Genomic DNA, 13,427 nt, shown 5'->3' on the forward strand with positions numbered 1-13,427 from the left:
TGTGTGCAATACTACAAGAGATGAACTAGATATATGAAAATGTAGGTAGCAACAAAGGGGCCAACACTAGTGGGAGGACAGAAGACTGGGAGCTTTTAAAAGCCAGCAAAGAACGACTAAAAAAATGATTAAGAAAGGGAAGATAGACTATGAAAGTAAACTAGCACAAAATATAAAAACAGATAGCAAGAATTTCTGTAGGTATATAAAAGGGAAAGGAGTGGCTAAAGTAAATGTTGGTCCCTTAGAGGACGAGACCGGGGAATTAGTAATGGGGAACATGGAGATGGCAGAAACTCTGAACAAATATTTTGTATCAGTCTTTACGGTAGAGGATATTACCTGTCATGTATGTAACCACGATGTAATACCACTGTATTTCTGTATACACTCAACCTAGATGCACACCTTGACCACAAGGGGTGAACTTGTGGGAGACACTCCTTACCTGATCACACAGGTATAAAAAGGGAGGTCCCATGCATGGTCATCACTTTTGGAGTCCTATGAATAAAGAGTTAAGGTCACAGAGTGACCTTGTCCCCAGAATGTGCCTCGTGTGGTTTCATACTGTAGAGTAAGGACTTTAAACTAACAATATTCCAATAGTGGATAGCCAAGGGGCTATAGTGGGGGAGGAACTTAACACAATCACAATCGCGAAGGAGGTGGTACTCAGTAAGATAATGGGACTAAAGGCAGATAAATCCCCTGGACCTGATGGCTTGCATCCTCGGGTCTTAAGAGAAGTAACGGCAGGGATAGTGGATGCATTGGTTGTAATTTATCAAAATTCCCTGGATTCTGGGGAGGCCCCAACAGATCGGAAAACTTAAATGTAGCGCCCTATTTAAAAAAGGAGGCAGACAAAAAGCAGGAAAATTTTGACCAGTTAGCCTAACATCTGTGGTTGGGAAAATGTTGGTGTCTATTATTAAAGAAGCAGTAGCAGGACATTTGGAAAAGCAAAATTCGGTCAGGCAGAGTCGGCATGGATTTATGAAGGGAAAATAATGTTTGACAAATTTGCTGGAGTTCTTCGAGGATGTAATGAACAGGGTGGATAAAGGGGATCCAATGGATGTGTTGTATTTGGACTTCCAGAAGGCAGTTAGCAAGGTGCAACATAAAAGGTTACTGCACAAGATAAAAGTTCACGGGGTTGGGGGTAATACATTAGCATGGATAGAGAATTGGCTAACTAACAGAAAACAGAGAGTCAGGATAAATGGTTCATTCTCTGGTTGGCAAACAGTAACTAGTGGGGTGCCGCAGGGGTCAGTGCTAGGAACCCAACTGTTTACAATCTATATTTACGACTTTGAAGAAGGGACTGAGTATAATGTAGTCAAGTTTGCTGATGATACAAAGATGGAAGGAAAAGCAATGTGTGAGGAGGACACAAAAAATGTTCAAAAGGACATAGACAGGCTAAGTGAGTGGGCAAAAATTTGGCAGATGGAGTATAATGTTGGAAAGTGTGAGGTCATGCACTTTGGCAGAAAAAAATCAAAGAGCAAGTTATTATTTAATGGAGAAAGATTGCAAAGTGCCGCAGTACAGTGAGACCTGGGGATAGTTGTGCATGAAACGCAAAAGGATAGTATGCAGGTACAGCAAGTGATCAGGAAGGCAATGGTATCTTGGCCTTTATTGCAAAGGGGATGGAGTATAAAAGCAGGGAAGTCTTGCTACAGCTATATAATGTATTGGTGAGGCCATACCTGGAATACTGCGTGCAGTTTTGTTTTCCATATTTACGAAAGGATATACTTACTTTGGAGGCAGTTCAGAGAAGGTTCACTAGGTTGATTCCAGGGATGAGGGGGTTGATGGTTGACATATGAGGAAAGGTTAAGTAGGTTGGGCCTCTACTCATTGGAATTCAGAAGAATGAGAGGCGATCTCGAAACGTATAAGATTATGAGGGGGCTTGACAAGGTGGATGCAGAGAGGATGTTTCCACTGATGGGGGAGTCTAGAGCTAGAGGGCATGATTTTAGAATAAGGGGCCGCCCATTTAAAACAGAGATGAGGAGAAATTTCTTCTCTCAAAGGGTTGTAATTCTGTGGAATTCACTGCCTCAGAGAGATGTGGCAACTGGGACATTGAATAAATTTAAGATAGAGATAGACAGTTTCTTAAACGATAAGGGGATATGGGGTTATGGGAAGCAGGCAGGGAAGTGGAGCTGAGTCCATGATCAGATCAGCCATGATCTTATTGAATGGCGGAGCAGGCTCGAGGAGCCGTATGGCCTACTCCTGTTCCTATTTCTTATGTTTGTATGTTCTTATTCCCTCTCAAAATACATTAAACATTCCTATGTCAGGTTTTGTCAGCTAAACACTTGTTTTGAGCTAAACTTTGGGAAGATCAAAGTCATCAACTTTGGACCCTGTTACTGTGATATATTCTTTACAACATCACAAACACACGCATACACAAGATGGCTCCACAGGAACTGCTCATGTGACCTTGTCACATGATCCTTTTATTGTATTTACATGGGTATTTACATTACCACAGTAGTCCACTCGGTAGAGTAGTAGTCCACTAGGTCGAACTCTATATTACACTTCTCCCTCCTTAATGAAGAAGTAATCATAACAAAATAATCATCATACATAACTTGCATGTTTATGTACAACAAAAGATATGGACTTATCTTTCCATATTTACAAATCGAACTTAACCACTGGTTTTCTGTCTCGAAGAGAATATCTTCACTCTTGAACAGAACTTTCCAAACATGGTGTCGAACTTAGACTCATTCTAGGCTGAGCCTGAGGAGCGTTTTTCTCGAAGGGCATCCTCTGATCTACATTTTGATTCCCTACAACTTCAGATTGTTTGTCTGCCTGACACAGACTTAAATTCTGACTTTCTCTTGGATTTGTTTCTTGTAAATCTGATGTAAGATTTGCTACCGGTACTCTACTTGTAACAAGAACGTTAGTGGGAGTTGTGTACAGACCTCCAAACAGTAGTAGTGATGTTGGGGAGGGTATCAAACAGGAAATTAGGGGTGCATGCAATAAAGGCGCAGCAATTATCATGGGTGACTTTAGTATGCACATAGATTGGGCGAGCCAAACTGGAAGCAATACGGTGGAGGAGGATTTCCTGGAGTGCATAAGGGATGGTTTTCTAGACCAATATGTCGATTAACCAACTAGGGGGGAGGCCATCTTAGACTGGGTGTTGAGATAGGATTAATTAGCAATCACATTGTGCGAGGCCCCTTGGGGAAGAGTGACCATAATATGGTGGAATTCTGCATTAGGATGGAGAATGAAACAGTTAATTCAGAGACCATGGTCCAGAACTTTAAGAAGGGTAACTTTGAAGGTATGAGGCATGAATTGGCTAGGATAGATTGGCGAATGATACTTAAGGGGTTGACTGTGGATGGGCAATGGCAGACATTTAGAGACCGCATGGATGAACTACAACAATTGTACATTCCTGTCTGGCGTAAAAATAAAAAAGGGAAGGTGGCTCAACCGTGGCTATCAAGGGAAATCAGGGATAGTATTAAAGCCAAGGAAGTGGCATACAAATTGGCCAGAAATAGCAGCGAACCCAGGGATTGGGAGAAATTTAGAACTCAGCAGAGGAGGACAAAGGGTTTGATTAGGGCAGGGAAAATGGAGTACGAGAAGAAGCTTGCAGGGAACATTAAGGCGGATTGCAAAAGTTTCTATAGGTATGTAAAGAGAAAAAGGTTAGTAAAGACAAACGTAGGTCCCCTGCAGTCAGAATCAGGGGAAGTCATAACGGGGAACAAAGAAATGGCAGACCAATTGAACAAGTACTTTGGTTCGGTATTCACTAAGGAGGACACCAACAACCTTCCGGATATAAAAGGGGTCAGAGGGTCTAGTAAGGAGGAGGAACTGAGGGAAATCTTTATTAGTCGGGAAATTGTGTTGGGGAAATTGATGGGATTGAAGGCCGATAAATCCCCAGGGCCTGATGGACTGCATCCCAGAGTACTTAAGGAGGTGGCCTTGGAAATAGTGGATGCATTGACAGTCATTTTCCAACATTCCATTGACTCTGGATCAGTTCCTATTGAGTGGAGGGTAGCCAATGTAACCCCACTTTTTAAAAAAGGAGGGAGAGAGAAAACAGGGAATTATAGACCAGTCAGCCTGACCTCAGTAGTGGGTAAAATGATGGAATCAATTATTAAGGATGTCATAGCAGCGCATTTGGAAAATGGTGACATGATAGGTCCAAGTCAGCATGGATTTGTGAAAGGGAAATCATGCTTGACAAACCTTCTGGAATTTTTTGAGGATGTTTCCAGTAAAGTGGACAAGGGAGAACCAGTTGATGTGGTATATTTGGACTTTCAGAAGGCTTTCGACAAGGTCCCACACAAGAGATTAATGTGCAAAGTTAAAGCACATGGGATTGGGGGTAGTGTGCTGACGTGGATTGAGAACTGGTTGTCAGATAGGAAGCAAAGAGTAGGAGTACATGGGTACTTTTCAGAATGGCAGGCAATGACTAGTGGGGTACCGCAAGGTTCTGTGCTGGGGCCCCAGCTGTTTACATTGTACATAAATGATTTAGACGAGGGGATTAAATGTAGTATCTCCAAATTTGCGGATGACACTAAGTTGGGTGGCAGTGTGAGCTGCGAGGAGGATGCTATGAGGCTGCAGAGTGACTTGGATAGGTTAGGTGAGTGGGCAAATGAATGTCAGATGAAGTATAATGTGGATAAATGTGAGGTTATCCACTTTGGTGGTAAAAACAGAGAGACAGACTATTATCTGAATGGTGACAGATTAGGAAAAGGGGAGGTGCAACAAGACCTGGGTGTCATGGTACATCAGTCATTGAAGGTTGGCATGCAGGTACAGCAGGCGGTTAAGAAAGCAAATGGCATGTTGGCCTTCATAGCGAGAGGATTTGAGTACAGGGGCAGGGAGGTGTTGCTACAGTTGTACAGGGCCTTGGTGAGGCCACACCTGGAGTATTGTGTACAGTTTTGGTCTCCTAACTTGAGGAAGGACATTCTTGCTATTGAGGGAGTGCAGCGAAGATTCACCAGACTGATTCCCGGGATGGTGGGACTGACCTATCGAGAAAGACTGGATCAGCTGGGTTTGTATTCACTGGAGTTCAGAAGAATGAGAGGGGACCTCATAGAAACGTTTAAAATTCTGACGGGTTTAGACAGGTTAGATGCAGGAAGAATGATCCCAATGTTGGGGAAGTCCAGAACCAGGGGTCACAGTCAAAGGATAAGGGGTAAGCCATTTAGGACCGAGATGAGGAGAAACTTCTTCACCCAGAGAGTGGTGAACCTGTGGAATTCTCTACCACAGAAAGTAGTTGAGGCCAATTCACTAAATATATTCAAAAGGGAGTTATATGAAGTCCTTACTACTCGGGGGATCAAAGGGTATGGCGAGAAAGCAGGAAGGGGGTACTGAAGTTGCATGTTCAGCCATGAACTCATTGAATGGCGGTGCAGGCTAGAAGGGCTGAATGGTCTACTCCTGCACCTATTTTCTATGTTTCTATGTTTCTATTAAGAGTATCTGGCTCATCAGAAATAATCAAATCATTCCAACTTTCAACTCCTTCCACATCTGTAGGTAAAATATGTTCAATGTGAACAAACCTAATCTTTCCATGAACAAACATCTTGACCAAATATGTGCAAGGACCACATATCTTCGCTACTCTTTCTGGTAACCACTTTAACCATTTATGGAGCTTGTTCTTCACTCTCACCTTCTGACACTTCTCTCTCTTACTTTACCTCTATCACGATTCTCGTTCTGTCTTAATTGTTTCCCTTTGACTGACTGTGCCAAGTTTGTATTTAACAACGAGAACCTAGTACATGGCTGTCGTTTGTGAAACACCTCTGCTGGTGTTCTACCAATAGTTGTGTGAGGAGTATTACAATAAGTAATTTAAAAATTTGCTGGTTTGTGGTCGAATGATAACTGCCATTTCTTTGGATTGGGTTCCAGCATTTGCTTGATGAGGGCACATTTTACAATTTGTACTCGGTGCTCTGCTGCACCATTTGAAGCAGGCTGGTACGGTGGAACCTTGGTATCTTTCACACCATTTCTGCTCATGAACTGTGTACATTTTTCTGAACAAAATTGTAGCCCATTATCAGACACAATTTCTTCTGGGAGGCCAAACAATTCTGGAAGAAAACAATTTTCACAAATTGTCTGGTGTTTTACTTCTTGTTATTTTCCTCATTGGAAACACTTCTACCTATTTCAAGTGGCTATCAATCACAATGAACAAGTGTTGTCCTTCTAGCTCAGCAAAATCTATATGTAACCTTTGCCACACCCTGGGAGGCCATTTCCATGGCTGTAACGGTAATGATGGTGCTTTTTTGCTTACCGATTGACATGTTGTACACTAACTAATGGTGTCCTCTGAATCTTTATCTAGACCTGACCACCATAAGTAACAGCATGCAAAACTCTTGGTCAAGCACATTCCCAGGTGCTGGTCATGAAGATAAGAACATAAGAACATAAGAAATAGGAAGAGGAGTAGGCCATACGGCCCCTTGAGCCTGCTCCACCATTCAATAAGATCATAGCTGTTTTGATCATAGACTCAGCTCCACTTCCCTGCGCGCTTCCCATAACCCCTTATCCCGCTATCATTTTAGAAACTGTCTATTTCGGTCTTAAATCTATTCAATGTCCCAGCTTCCACAGCTCTCTGAGGCAACAAATTGCACAGATTTACAACCCTCTGAGAGAAGAAATTTCTCCTCATCTCAGTTTTAAATGGGCGGCCCCTTATTCTAAGATCATGCCCTCTAGTTCTAGTCTCCCCTATCAGTGGAAACATCCTCTCTGCATCCACCTTGTCAAGCCCCCTCATAATCTTATACGTTTCGATAAGATCACCTCTCATTCTGAGATCTCCTAATAATTTGGACCTGAACTTATTTGGAATAACTACTCTTGCACCCCACATGATACAATCTTTATCCACTAATAATTAATTCCTACGAATGAAGTATGAATGAATATCTTTCTCTGATACTTGGTTTGGCTAGCCATTTGCTATGCAATCATACAGCATTGACATAACTGGGTCACACTTGGTTGCTCTACCAATCTCTTCATCTTGCGTCCTTCTGTACTCTGACACTTGTCTTGAAGCCTTGGATCGGACTGCCTGTTTCACAGAACACCATTGGATACTGTTTGATGACATCATCCTTCAATGTAAATCTCGTTTCAACACGAAAAATCTCATTCCAGTCCAGCTTCAGTGATCCCAACCAATTTCTAGCTGTTAAGGCAGGCTTGACTCCTGCCACTATTAAGAGAGGCAAGCTCTGAAACTGATCCTTGTATTTCACCGGTACGGTGATTCGTCCTACCACAGGGATTTGTTCTCCTGAGTAGCCTTGCATCTCTATCTTCGACTTTTCCAGAGGAAAATCACTCAACTTGTCGAGATATAGCGATTCCAGTACTATGCTCTGTTAGAAATATGCCAGGTTAAGGTTATGGGCTAGATTTTACACTTTTGTGCAGATCGCCCAAAAATGAGCGTGGGCGGTAAAAATTGGTTTTCAGATCGCCAGCTTGTTGTCCATTTTCAAAGCCCCAAGTCCCGTTTTAAAAATTGGGCGTTGCTGTGAGCGATCTGAAATTGGCGATAGCGTTAAATTTCTCTGACCTTTTGCCGTAAAGTGTGGCCGGCCTTAGCAATGGTATGGCAACGCTCGTTTCCCGTGATTCAGGAGGTCAGGGTTCATCATGACATGTGTAGAGGAGGAGACAGACAGAGAGGGAACAAAGAGGGACTGAAAGCGTGTGTGGGTGTGGTGTGTGCTCGTTTGGCTATTGTGGGAGGCATGACGGAGATTCACCAGCAGCAAAAAGCCTACTAAGCACCAAGAACATAGTTGTCACCGAGTTTTTGTCCAACAAATAATACATAACGTGTAGAATTTACCAATATTTCACAAAGATTCCTGGTACCTTTCCCCTGCAGAGGAGAAGAACCCCTTTCTGGACTTTTAAAATGAGTTTAAAGGGGCAGACGAAGCCTGCAGGGGATAAAAGGGGATGCATTCATGGAGACCCCCCCCCCCCCCACCCCAGTGTTTGGACTCATTGGAAAGGGAATTTCATTTGGAACTATCTACCAGAAAGTTTGAAATCCTAAAGTGCACATGGAAGAAACTACGAACTTTAATCAAATTTGGGATTTTTAAAAGATGAATGTTGGGTCGGCAAGAAAAGGGGTGGGGTCCATCTCTAAAGTTCCAGTTTGGACATTGGAGCTAATCAAATTGTCTGGGAACTGTTTACTCTCGAAAACTTGCCCCTAGAAAACATTAGCATTCAAACAATTGACCATGGAAGAAACAGTATCACCCCACCCAGAGGACCCAAATGTCACATACATATTCCAACACATTTTCAACAGGCATAGAAATATCTGGCTCAGGCCAGGCTAGCACAATGGACGAAAGCTCACCAACTTCGAAAAGCCTATTAACGCCAGATTAAAACCACTTAATCAAGTTTCAGTTAGCTAGGCTGCAAAATCGAAACAAAGAGCTGAGCTAGATTTGATGGAAGATAAGGAAGCCTGTTTTAGCATAATTGAAGCCTGTTCTGGCAGTTAGGTGTGTTTCTAGAGACACTATTAAGTTAGCAGTCTCGTTGCATAAGTTCTACACCAGCCTCGAAAAGTGGGACCCCGAAACATCGGCGAAATGAATCTCTAAAACCCAGAAGGACAGCACCACGACACAAACAGGCTTTCAAAACGACTATCGGAAAGTTTCGGACTATCGCCACCAAACAGTCAACCGGAACCAACCCAACAAAACCGAAGAAAAACCGAAGATTTTTCCACTCTACAAGCTGGTCCTATGCCACCAAGGGGTACAGACTACAGAACGTGGACAACTGAGGTGAACCCCAGGGACAACTAAGGCGAACCCCGAAGTTGGAACTGTCAAAAGGGGATTGGTGAGCATAGCCCCTGAACCCCCCAGAGCTATAACTTAGTTAGTTAGGTGAATTGGGAGGGGGGTGGAGGCTGGGATAACTTGTGTAAATGTATCTGCATTCTCCTCTTTATCCCATTTAGAGTTTAAGCTGTATTCTTTTCCCCACAGGCTGTAATTTGACATTTTATTCAATGTGTTGTACCCCTCAGTGTGTATTGGTATTAATATTCTGTGTGTGTTATTAAAGATGTGCCTTTTACTTCTTTTTATACACAATATAGCCATACCTGCTTCCTACCTTGAAACTGATTGTTTGTCCAAGTCTGTCACAGTCCCTTCATAATTCCAGTGTCTAGAACCAAGGGTGCGGGAGCGATTCGGAACCGCTCATATAAGGTCAGAAGGGAAAGCTGACCCCCTGAAAACCACCCCTTACACATGGAAGGGATGGAGAAAGCCCTGCAGCTGTTAGCCAGGAACACCGGTGGCAGAGGGCTCCCAGTGGTCCCGAAGCACGGCACTGCACCCCAAGGTGTTGCAGCCCCATTGCCAACGACACGAGAACCAGGAGGAACACCTTGCTTCTGGCTCAGAGCATGTTCCCACCTCGGGACCGTTCTCTCCCATATCTGTCCAGCAGTGGTTCTGCCGTCATTCCCCCAATGAAGCATCGCCTGAGGAGCTCCTTGGCCAAGCGGCTTGGAGTCAGGAGGGGAAGGGGTAGAGGTGGGGAGGAGAAGCGGTGGGGGAGGGGGGAGAAGGAAAGTGAGGTGCAGGTGTTGTCTGGGGCATATTCTTAGGTTGTCGCTGCTATTTTGGTGGGAGGATCAAGGCAAGGGGCGAGGGGGCTACCTTGTTAGTTTGCATTTGTGTATTTTGGGAAATGGGGACCATTGTAATGATGTAAATGTAATAAATTTGTTGTGGGCTGGGGCGGGGGTAGGGGTGGGGCGTCTTTTACAGCTATACTTATGATTTCAGACAAATGGTCGGTTTAAATGTTTTTTATTTAATATAACCTTGTTGCGCATTGGCTCAAATACTGCACTGTTACACACTGGTGATCCCTTAATATGGAAGGGTAAAATTACACTTAATTTGAATCAACTTAAACTTTAACTGTCACTAAGGTGATGCACACCATTGATGTATGACCTGCACACCCAGCAGTATTGCAGCTTTGTAAATACCACCAAAGTTTTTTCAAGCAAAGCGCTCATTTATGAGCTCCTGACGGATTTGTTAAGGGAAAATTGTGTTTGACTAACCTGATTGAATTTTTTGAGGAGGTAACCAAGAGGGTCGATGACCATAGTGCATACGATGTAGTATATATGGACTTTAGCAAGGCTTTTGATAAGGTCGCATATGGTAGACTGGTCATGAAGTTTAAAGCCCATGGGATCCAGGACAAAGTGGCAAATTGGATCCAAAATCAGCTTGGAGGTAGGAAGCAAAGGGTAATGATTGACGGATGTTTTTGTGACTGGAAGGATATTTCCAGTGGGGTTCCGCAGGGCTCAGTACTGGGTCCCTTGCTTTTTGTGGTATATATCAATGATTTAGATTTGAATATAGGGAGTATGATTAAGAAGTTTGCAGATGACACTAAAATTGGCTGTGTGGTTGATAATGAAGAGGAAAGTCATGGGCTGCAAGAGGATATCAATCTACTGGTCAGTTGGGCAGAGCATTGGCAAATAGAATTTAATTCAGAGAAGTGTGAGGTGATGCACTTTGGAAGGGCTAATAAGGAAAGGGTATTACATTAAGCCGTAGGCCACTTAAAAGTGTAGATGAACAAAGGGACCTTGGAGTGCTTGTCCACAGATCCCTGAAAGTAGCAGGCCAGGTGGATAAGGTGGTTAAGAAGGCATACGAAATGCTTACCTTTATTGGCCGAGGCATAGAATATAAGAACAGGGAGGTTATGCTTAAACTGTATAATACTTTGGTTAGGCTACAGCTGGAGTAATGCGTGCAGTTCTGGTCGCCATATTATAGGAAGGATGTGATTGCACTAGAGAGGGTGCAGAGGACATTTATTTGGATGCTGCCTGGAATGGAGAATCTTAGTTATGAGGACAAATTGGATAGGCTGGGTTTATTCTCGTTGAAACAGAGGAGGTTGAGAGGAGACCTCATTGAGGTGTATAACATTTTGAGAGGCCTGGACATAGTGGATAGTAAGGGCCTATTTCCATTGGTGGGAGAGTCTATTATGAGGGGGCATAGTTTTAAGGTCATTGGTGGAAGGTGTAGAGGGGATTTGAAGGAGGGCTTCTTTACGCAGAGGGTTGTGGGGATCTGGAACTCGCTGTCTGGAAGAGTGGTGGATGCAAAAACCCTCACCACTTTTAAGAGATGGTTGGATGGGCACTTAAAGTGCCGTATCCTGCAGGGTTACAGACCCAGAGCTGGTAATTGGGATTAGACTGGTTGACCTTTTGTTGGATGGCGCAGATATAATGGTAAGTACTGCAGGGAATCGAGGGTGATCTGGACTAGTTTCGATCATCTGGATGAGTCAGAGAGGAATTTTCCCAGAATTTTTCTCCCAAAATTGGCCTGGGTTTTTATCTTGTTTTTGCCTTTACCAGGAGATCACATGGTTCTGGTTGAGGTAGTGTATAGAATGTTTCAGTGTAAGGGGTGTCGCAGTTGTGTGAGGCGGATGGGTTGGGCTGGGTGCTCTTTGCCTGTCTCTCATTGTTCATAGGTTTATATGTAACCTTTAGGGCTGCTGACCAAGGGCTGTGCGGCTCTTTGTCGGCCGGCGTGGACATGATGGGCCGAAATGGCCCCCTTCTGCGCTGTAAATTTCTATGTTTCCATGCTTCTTGCAGCTATGATTGTTATGTATTGTCCAGGTACATTAAATGTATAAGTACAATGGTGCGCCACAGAGGGCACTGTGGTGGGAGACCTGAGAAAGTACCTGCAAGACAGAGTATAAAAGGCTGCCCACCACACCTGAGAGGCAATCTTGAGTTGCACAATAAAGGACTAAGGTCACAACAGTTACTACAACACCAGGCGGTGTGGAGTCAGTGATTTGAGTGCTACATACATCACATTGGCGACGAGGACACGAACGAGCTTCACTCAACCATGGCTACTCTGGGCTTGTTGGGCAATGATTGGGAGGCCTTTAGGGAAAGGCTCGAGTACTACTTTACAGCAAATGACCTGACGGGGGGCATGGACGCACTGAGAGAGAAGCGTAAGGTGATATTGCTTTCCAGTTGTGGCGATGAGGTTTACTGTCTAGTCAGGGATTTGCTGGCACCCGCGAGCGCCAGGGACAAGTCATATGAGGAGCTGATTGAACTCATTCATGACCAACTGAAACTGAAGGAGAGCATCCTCATGGTCAGGCACAAATTCTTCCATCACTGCAGACCTGAGGGCCAGGATGTCACCAAATATGCTGCGCACCTCAGGAGACTTGCGGTGCCGTGTGATTTTGGCACACACCTTGAGGAGGCGTTGCGAGACGTTTTTGTTATGGGGATTGGCCATGAGGGTCTCCTTCACAAGCTGCTATCCACTGAACTTACAGTCACCCTGAAGCAAGCCATCACCATCAGCAGGGCATTTATGACCTCTACTTGCAGCACCAAGCAGATGATCCACACAGTCTCGAACCCGGCAGGCACTGTCCACAGGATAGCACCCGCCACAGACAAAACTGCAGAACGTGGCTCTGCCCAAGGCATAGAGCACGGACCTCGGGGTCCTGGAACTCAGAGTCTGCCGAGGGGGGCTAATCGAGTAGCACCATGCTGGTGCTGCGGAGGAAGCCATGGGGCTCACCGGTGCAGGTTTGAGGAGTATACGTGCAATGCCTGCCACACAAAAGTCCACATTCAGCATATGTGCAAAAGAAACCTGACTCACCGTGTGGCTGAGGAGATGGTAGAGGATCCCAGCGAGGAGCAGGCAGAAGAAGATGAGGCGTTTGGACTGTATACGTGTACCGACGATTCGGCCCCAGTGATTATGGAAGTCAAGATTAATGGAGTCCCAGTGAGTATGGAAGTGGACACGGGGTCGGGTCAGTCGTTGATGAGTCAGGAAACTTTTGATAAACTGTTGATCAACCCAGCTACACGGCCCAAGCTGGTCCCGGTCACGGCGAAGCTGCGCACCGACACCAAGGAACTGATACCTGTTCTTGACAGAGCGGATGTGCAGGTATCTCACAGGGGCGAGATGCACGGTTTACCTTTGTGGGTCATTGCAGGCGATGGGCCGACACTACTCGGCAGGAGGTGTATGGGGAAGGTCCGTGGGAGCTGGGAAGACTTCATTCCTCCACAGACCGCTGTCCCCCGGGTTCCCAAGGAGCAGCGCCGACTGAGCTGGAGGAGAAAGAAACAGTTCATCGGCAGTCTAAATTCCCACACAGACGAGCAGACCCGGGAAGAGCAGTTT

Source organism: Pristiophorus japonicus, chromosome 17, assembly GCF_044704955.1.
Source record: "Pristiophorus japonicus isolate sPriJap1 chromosome 17, sPriJap1.hap1, whole genome shotgun sequence".
NCBI lineage: Eukaryota > Metazoa > Chordata > Chondrichthyes > Pristiophoridae > Pristiophorus > Pristiophorus japonicus.